The sequence below is a fragment of the Dipodomys merriami genome, unplaced genomic scaffold (genome assembly GCF_024711535.1).
Source record: "Dipodomys merriami isolate MVZ:Mamm:240054 unplaced genomic scaffold, mDipMer1.0.p SCAF_1539, whole genome shotgun sequence".
Taxonomy (NCBI): domain Eukaryota; kingdom Metazoa; phylum Chordata; class Mammalia; order Rodentia; family Heteromyidae; genus Dipodomys; species Dipodomys merriami.
Genome location: NW_027202870.1, coordinates 31,304 through 39,782, shown reverse-complemented (window position 1 = coordinate 39,782; position 8,479 = coordinate 31,304).

The window sequence follows — 8,479 nt, the reverse complement described above, 5'->3', positions numbered from 1 at the left end:
GTGTGAGCCCTTCTCTTCTGTGTTCAGTCAAACTTTCACCTGAAGACAGAGAGACAGAGAGAGAGAGAGAGAGAGAGAGAGAGAGAGAGACAGAGACAGAGACAGAGACAGAGACAGAGACAGAGACAGAGACAGACACAGAGACAGACACAGACACAGACACAGACACAGACACAGACACAGACACAGAGACAGAGACAGAGAGACAGAGAGACAGAGAGACAGAGACAGAGAAAGAGAGATAATCATTTTCCTTGTACAGCCTGACTGTGCTCAGATGAGTGATCAGTTGGCAAATTGCAGGTACTGCATGGAGGAGTCTTCTGTCACCTGTCTGGATGTGTGTGTATGTGTGTGTGTGTGTGTGTATGTGTGTGTGTGTGTGTGTGTGTGTGTATGTGTGTGTGTAGAACTGGGTTGTAACAAGGAGGCCGAATGCTTTGGTAAATTCTACCTGTTATCTTTGGGCCATGTATGGGCTTCACAGCTGAGGTCTGGGGGCATGGAAGGGTGAGAGGCTTGAAGGGGACACAACACAGTTAAATTACAAGAACAAGGGATCTGTGTGCAATGGAGCTGTGTACTCCCTTGGGCCTGGTTGGTGGCAGTGGGAGCTTGGGAGGATCTGGGAGTGTGACCTGCAGGGGATGGCTTCCCAGGAGGACAGAGAGCATGGCCAACTCTTAGTAAGGATATGAGTTCTGCTAGTATGGAGCGCAACAGCATAGGTCAGTCTCGGGGTCTTCTCATAATGATGTCTGATGGGTAAGGCCAACCCTATTTTAAATCTTGAGCTGTGATCTTCAGATCTCAGCGTCCTGAGTACCTAGTATTATAGGCATGAGACTCTGGCACTGGGACACTGGTTCTTTTTGGTATATTAGGGTTTGACCTCATAGCCCTAGGCTTGCCAGTCAAGTCTTCTACCATGCGAGTCAAGCTTTTCTGTCTTGGGCATTTCTGAGATGGAGAATTAATATATGCTCATTCTGGGCTGGATCATGGTCCTCTGATCTGTGACAGGCCTGAGCCACGAGGCCCGTTCTTCTGTAGTTGGGATGGTAGATATGTAGCGACATGCTCAGTCATTGGTTTAGATGGATTGTTCCAAACTCAGTCCACGGCAGCCAATTCTTGACCAGAGGTGAATCTCTGGGTTAGCCCTCAACCATTGGACTTCAATCTCTTCATGGGACAGTTGTGAGGAAACAAGGGATTGATACAGAGGGATCTCTGGAGCAGGGACAGGCACAGGGGGAGGGGCCATCTGATACTGTTCTTGACAATTCTGTGAGCATATGATAGGAAGATACCCGGAAAGATCTCAGATGGTGTGTGTTATTAACAGTGCAACAGTTATGGGATTATGAAACAAAACATGGCTCTCTTTCTTTTTTTTTTTAATTGTATTTTATTTTATTTGAGAACATACTGTACAGAGGGGCTACAATTACATGGGCAGGATAATGCATACATTTCTTACCAAGCATTGCAGCCTCCTCCTTTGTTTACCCTTCACTTCCCTTCCCCGCCTCCCCCCTCCCCCAACCAATTTTACCCCCCTCCCCCCACCCAATTATACCCCCTCCCCCCCCACACCGACATTGTAAAGCTGGTTTTGACATGACATTTTGTACTTCTCATTGTTGCAACAGATCCACCTGAATCCTTAAACGACTTGTTTGTCCCCATCTCCTCCACATGTTATACTGACATCAAATATAGTGAAAGCGGGGGTTACACTGTGGGGGAGGGACATACAAAGCGACAAAGAAATAATCTTATAAATGCGTTAGAAACACATGCATGAAAGAAACGAAAACATTAAAATACATATTTAAGGGTTCATTTTCCTAACATCACATTATCTGACCTTTTCCGCTTGACTCATACCTATACTAGATATTGCAAATAAGGGAAACCATGGGACCTATGCTGCTTTGGGCCTGGCTTACTTCACTTAATATAATTTTTTCCAAACCTTTCCATTTCCTAACAAATGTGGAAATGTCATTCTTTCTGATGGAGGCATAGAATTCCATTGTGTATATATACCACATTTTCTTGATCCATTCATCTACTGAGGGACATCTGGGTTGGTTCCATATCTTAGCTATGGTAAATAATGCTGCAATAAACATAGTTGTGCTGGTAGGTTTAGTGTGGTCTTGTTTGTAAACATTTGGGTAAATGCCCAAAAGTGGGATTGCTGGATCATAGGGGAGATCTATGTGAAGTCTTTTGAGGAACCTCCATACTGCTTTCCAAAGTGCTGGAGGAATATCAATACCAAATTTCAAACTCTACTATAAAGCCATAGTAATCAAAACAGCTTGGTATTGGCATAAGAACAGACCTCAGGACCAATGTAATAGAATTGAAAACCCAGAAATGAACCTACAGACCTATAGCCATCTAATCTTCGATAAGGAAGCTAAAACAATAGAATGGAAGAAAGACAGCCTCTTCAGTAAATGGTGCTGGCAAAATTGGTTAACTACATGTAGAAAACTAAAGCTAGATCCTTATATATCACCCTGCACCAGAATCAACTCCAAATGGATCAAAGACCTTGAACTCAAAGCAGACACTCTGAAAACATTACAGGATGGAATAGGAGAAACCCTAGGTCTCCTTGGCTCATGTCGAAATTTTCTGAATAGAGACCCAGAAGCACAACAAATCAAAGAAAGGTTGGACAAATGGGATTGCATAAGATTGCAGACCTTCTGCAGGGCAAATGACATAGCTGGCAAGATCAATAGAAAGCCCACCGATTGGGAGAAGATCTTTACTAGCCATACAACGGACAAGGGTCTCATATCTAAAATATACTTGGAACTCAAAAAATTAAACCACCCAACAACAAATCCTCAAAGAAACAACTGCCCAATAAATAAGTGGGCGAAAGACTTAAAGAGAAGCTTCTCTGAAGAAGAAAGAAGGATGGCCAATAGACACATGAAGAAATGTTCAACATCCCTAGCCATAAAAGAAATGCAAATCAAAACAACATTGAGATATCACCTCACTCCAGTTAGAACAGCAAAAATCAAGAACTCTAACAACAACAGATGCTGGAGGGGATGTGGACAGAAAGGAACCTTACTTCATTGTTGGTGGGAATGTAAAAAAGGCTCTCTTTCTTTATTACTCTATCCCCATGAGTAACGGGATCCTTCACTTTGTTCAGTTTTGAAGCTGGGGAAACTGAGGCATAGAGAAGCCGGGTGAGCTACTAATGACTCCCAGCTGACAGGAAGCTCGGCCTGACTTCTCTGCCATGCTCCCTAGGACAATGGGTGCTATTCAGTCCACTTCTTGTGGTGGGAAGTCCACTTCTTTTCAGTTATGAGGCTTGAACTTTGGCCCTAGGGCAGCTCTCTGAGCATCTCAGCTCAAAGCTACCACTCTACCACTTGAGTCACAGCACCACTTCCAGTTTTTTGGTGGTTCTTTGGAGATAAGAGTCTCACAGGTGTTCCTGCCCAGGCTGGCTATAAACCACATTCTTCATATCTCAGCTTCCATTGTACTTAGGATTATAGGCCTGAGCCAACAGCACCTGGCTTAAGTGTAATTCTGACCTTCTTTCTTTCGCTTTCTCCTCAGGAACTGATTCAATGGGTGCTGGAGGAGGTGGTCCAGCAACCCCATGTGGCTGGAACCAAGGTGGTCCTCTCATTCTCGAGGTAGGCTGTGGGTCAGGAGCTGTCTCGCTCAGTCTGTTGTACCAGCTCCATGAGGTAAGTCCCTCTGTGCCCTGGCTACACTGTGACAGTTATCCATTGTCCATCTAGCCTTACTGGACTCAAGTACTGTGTTCAATGCTCTTTTCTAGCAAAAATTCCTGGCTAAAATTATGATACAGAGTTATAGAATGAAAATGTAATGCCATCTTAAGAAAGTCATTTAGGGTTCTGGGAATGTGGCTTCATGGTATGGTGATTGCCTAGCATGCATAAAACCCTGGGTTCAATTCCTCAGTACCACATAAATTGAAAAGGAAACACTGGAAGTGGTCCTGTGCCTCAAGTGGTGGAGGGTTAGCCTTGAGGAAAAAAAAAACGCTGAAGAATAATTCCCAAGCACCGAGTTTCAGCCCCAGGACTGCCAAAACAACAGCAACAACAACAATGAACATTTAGTTAGTAAATGCGAAATAAAGAACCCATATTTGGAATATATAATTGCTCCTTCCATACTGATACCTGACAATAGTTCCTAATACATGTACTTTACCTATGTAAGGATACTGTGTTGAAAAAAATGTTTTGTTCATTGGGTCACAGCAATTAATGCTAGGAATGTGCTTAGATGTCAGGAGAAGATTAATTCTGGAAATTCAAATATTCCAGGCTTTTGAGTGGGGTCACTGCTAATCACAATGAGAAGGATAGTGTAAGTGAGATTCAGAAACTATTTTGGCCAGTCATCTTACAAAACAGGCAGAGGCTAATTAACAGTTGTGACAGAAGAGAAGGAATAATGCCAGATGGAAAGAATAAATGATAGTAACTAAGGTATAGCAGAAACCGTTCTAGGGAACCATTTTTGCTTATTAAAGAACTAGTTATCAACTAGGCTTATTCCTCATTGCCTTCGGCATTCAAAATCTCCTAGGCTAGTTCTTAATCTCTGTGTGATGAATGTATCTCCTTCTATGCTGATCTTTCATACCTGATCTCCTTTGCTTTCTAAAAATCTGTCTTGCTGTATTTATCTATGAACATTTCCTAATACTAAATACACCTATAAAGATGAAAGAGGATGCTAATGTAAGAGTCCCATAGCTCATGAGTTATTTATGTAACAAAATGGAAAAGGAGGACATATTTATTGCTACCTTAATTATTCTGAAAAGCTGCAATGTCACATCATATGGTTCATATTTCCATTCTTTGTCTACATAGTGACATTAAGTGCACATAAATGCAAATATGAGTGGGGTGCTGGTGGCTCATGCCTGTAATCCTAGCTGCTCAGGATGTTGAGTCCAGAGGATTGTGGTTCAAAGCCAGCCTGGTCAGGAAAGTCCATGAAACCCTTATCTTCAATTAACCCCAGAAACCCGGAAGTTGTGCTGTAGCTAAAGTCCATGAAACCCTTATCTTCAATTAACCCCAGAAACCCGGAAGTTGTGCTGTAGCTAAAGTGGTAGAGTGCTCAAGTTGTGCTGAAGAGCTGAGAGACAGTGCCCAGGATTAAGGTTCAATCCCCACAACCAACAAAAAAGTGCAAATATAGGTTTAAGTTTCCCCCAAAGAAATGATGAAATCAATAGTAATCTTCCCAAATGATTTAGTAGTGCACCTACTTTTACTGAGTTATTTGTTATGGCTTCTTTGCTAAACATATTCTCTTCTTTAAAAATTGTCAAATAATAGCTTTATAATAAACTTCATCTAATATTTCTAGGTTCAAAAGAGAAGTCCATAGAGTTGATGTCACTTAGCTTTCTTACTGTCTTAGTTCAAAGCCAACCCAGGCAAGAGAGTCTGTCAAACACTTATCTGTAATTAAACACCAAAAAAGCCAGAAGTGGAGTTTTGGCTCAAGCAGTGGAGTACTAGGTTTGGGCCAGGTAGGAAAGAAAGACAACTGTTCAGGGACAGGGGCCAGTCTCTAAGTTCAAGCCCCAGAACCAGCACAAACTAAACAAACAAGCAAACAAAACAAACCCTGGGTATTTCTTTGGGACTCTCCTTAAAATAGTGGTGCTCTGAGAAGAGGCTGCTTTTGCTGATCATACTCACTGGATCGTGCTTTTTTGGAATTCTTATTGCTATGGAAAACTCAAGACCAGACTAAAGGAATTAAAAACTGATTCCTGCAAAAAGAGAATCATCTCAGGATTGAAACATCCATCCATTAGACACTTTAAAACCTCCATGTCTTTGCTTCTTTGCAGTAGAACACTTTTAAAACAAAGTTATTTCCTTTTGTTCTATGCCTGCCTTCAAATGGCATATTGTTTCCTTTTGCAAAACTCTCAACCAGAAGTTTACAGACAAGTTTTATATGAGTAAAGGACAAACTCAAAAAAGTCAGGGACAGAGTTTCCTTCCAGCCTTGGATTCTTTTCTTGTACAGTACAAAGGAACGCAATAGTTAACTTGAACTTTGTCATTTCTCTATGTTAAATTCCTCTCCTGGGATCAGTTTCCACATCCAGTAACAGTTACTTCCACTTACTTCCAGTAACAATTTATGGTGCTGCTCCAGAAAAAAATGAATGTTTTCTGGCTTCATTGAAATAGCACAAAGACACTTTTGGACATGAGGTAACACGTGTTTCAGAGACAACTTAGTAAAGACAAATGCAATTTAAATTGCTTATAAATACATTATCCATGAGAATATATTTTGTTCAAACTTCTCATGTGCTCTGTAAATTAAGGTGAATTTTAAATGGTAAGAAGGTTCTCAGATAATTTTTTGTGAGTCTATATGCTGTGCATTAATTTCCCAACTGTACATGAGTTAACCGTAAAAGAAACAATAGCAATTATAGGAGAAAAAGTTCTGTGTTTATGTATAAGTGTTCAATACAATATACAAGACTCTACAAATAAAAAATTGAAACAATAAAGCCAAGTCCCATATGTAGATTTATGGGAGTGATATAGAGAAAGCATTACCCCTAAGTGGAACATGAAGCATGAGGCCACTCCCTTTCTAAATCATGCTTGCTAATCATGTAATTGTGCAAAAAGGAGAATGGAAGAATGATTCTTTTTCCAATGCAAGTCACATATGGGAGAACAGACTTAACTGGAAAAAAAGAGTCTATCTTGAGGGAACAGGAATTATACTAGCAATGAACCTGGTGGCTAAGATCACATTTCTTGTTCTTTCCTTTTCTTATATTCCTTTTTATTGTTGTTGTTTTTCGTGGCACTTGAAATATGGGACAGGGCGCTGTCCCTCTGAAACGCAGCTCAAGGCTAGTGCTCTTCCACTTGAGCTGCAGTGCCGCTTCCAGTTTTCTGGTAATTATTGGAGAAAAAGAGTCTCCAGGACTTTCCTACCCGTGCTGACTTTAAAACCCAATCCTCAGATCTCACAACAACTTGGTTTATGATCACATTTCTAACAGTGTACACCCAGGATATGTAATGTATATGTTCATCTAACTTTATATGAAATCTTGAGTTAAAAATCTGGGCTACAGTTAGACTTTACACTCACAAAAGTGTTTGAAGTTTAAAAGTTGATACTCCTAGAAAAATAAAACCTAAGAATGTAAAGGAGTCTGGGAGGTTCAATTTGCACCCAGCTTGGACAGTATAGGCTTTGAGACACTACCTATAATTAACCAGCGAAAGCTGGGATACCAGTCATGAGCAAGATTGCTGAATTACAGCTTTAAGTTTTTGCATACATACATACATACAAACATACACATACACACCTATAAGTGTATAGGTGCACACAAAAATACACAAATGAAACAACTCTCAGAATATGTAGAAAAGTTAGAAAACAATAGAAAATTGGTCCTGAGTAAGACTAGAATCAAGTGATAATTTTTAATATTAGAAAGCCCTCAAGTGAACTTTCCCCCAGAAGTTGAGAATATTACATAGGTAGGGACCAGAGATAGTAAGAGAGTCAAGCAATCATTCTTAATGGGATAGGATACATAGTGGAATGAATCAGGGAAGCATGCAGGTGCATCAAAAAATGTTCATATCCTATGTCAATTGTTAAAACACCTTTGAAAATAGTACATAAACAGTCTGAGCTGTCAGTCTAGTGGATAAAATCATAGGAGAAGTTCAGAATTTCTAGTCTGTTTCTAGATTAAATAAACAAACTATGGCAGGGCAATGTGATACAAGCCTGGAATTCTAGCACTCAGACAAGAGATAAGAGAGTGGAATTACATAATGATACCTTCCCTGGACCAGATAGAATAATTTTGTCTCAGTAAAACTAACCAAACAACAAGAAAGGAATACACAGTTGGAAGTTTGGCCTAATTTTGTCATTATGTTTTGAGAAGTCAAGTTTCCTATTGAATACACCTCATATATATCCTCACTTGTGTTTTAAATGCTCTCATCATTACAGAACATTCGTAGATGGAAAAGAGCTCATGATTCCCCTCCCTCATTCTGTTGGATTCCAAATAAATGTTGAAGGATTACAAAAGCTTAAGACCGGAGAAATAGCAAAGTTCGTCTAATGTAGGATTTTGTAGACCTTGTTAAATTAGAATTTAGATTAAAAATATATTTTTGATTTGTTTGTAATTTCATATTCTATAGGATACTACAAAATACTTTCAAAGTAGAGGGATTAATTGAAAAATTCACAAATAATTCTGGCATTCTATTTGCCTAGATATTCTTTCACGACAGTTATAATTAGAACATAGTTAATAAATAATTCGCAGAGTTAACGTATACCATGTTAATATGAATAATCTAGACAGAGTTGCCAAAAATGGATGACATTAATTTATACATTTAGA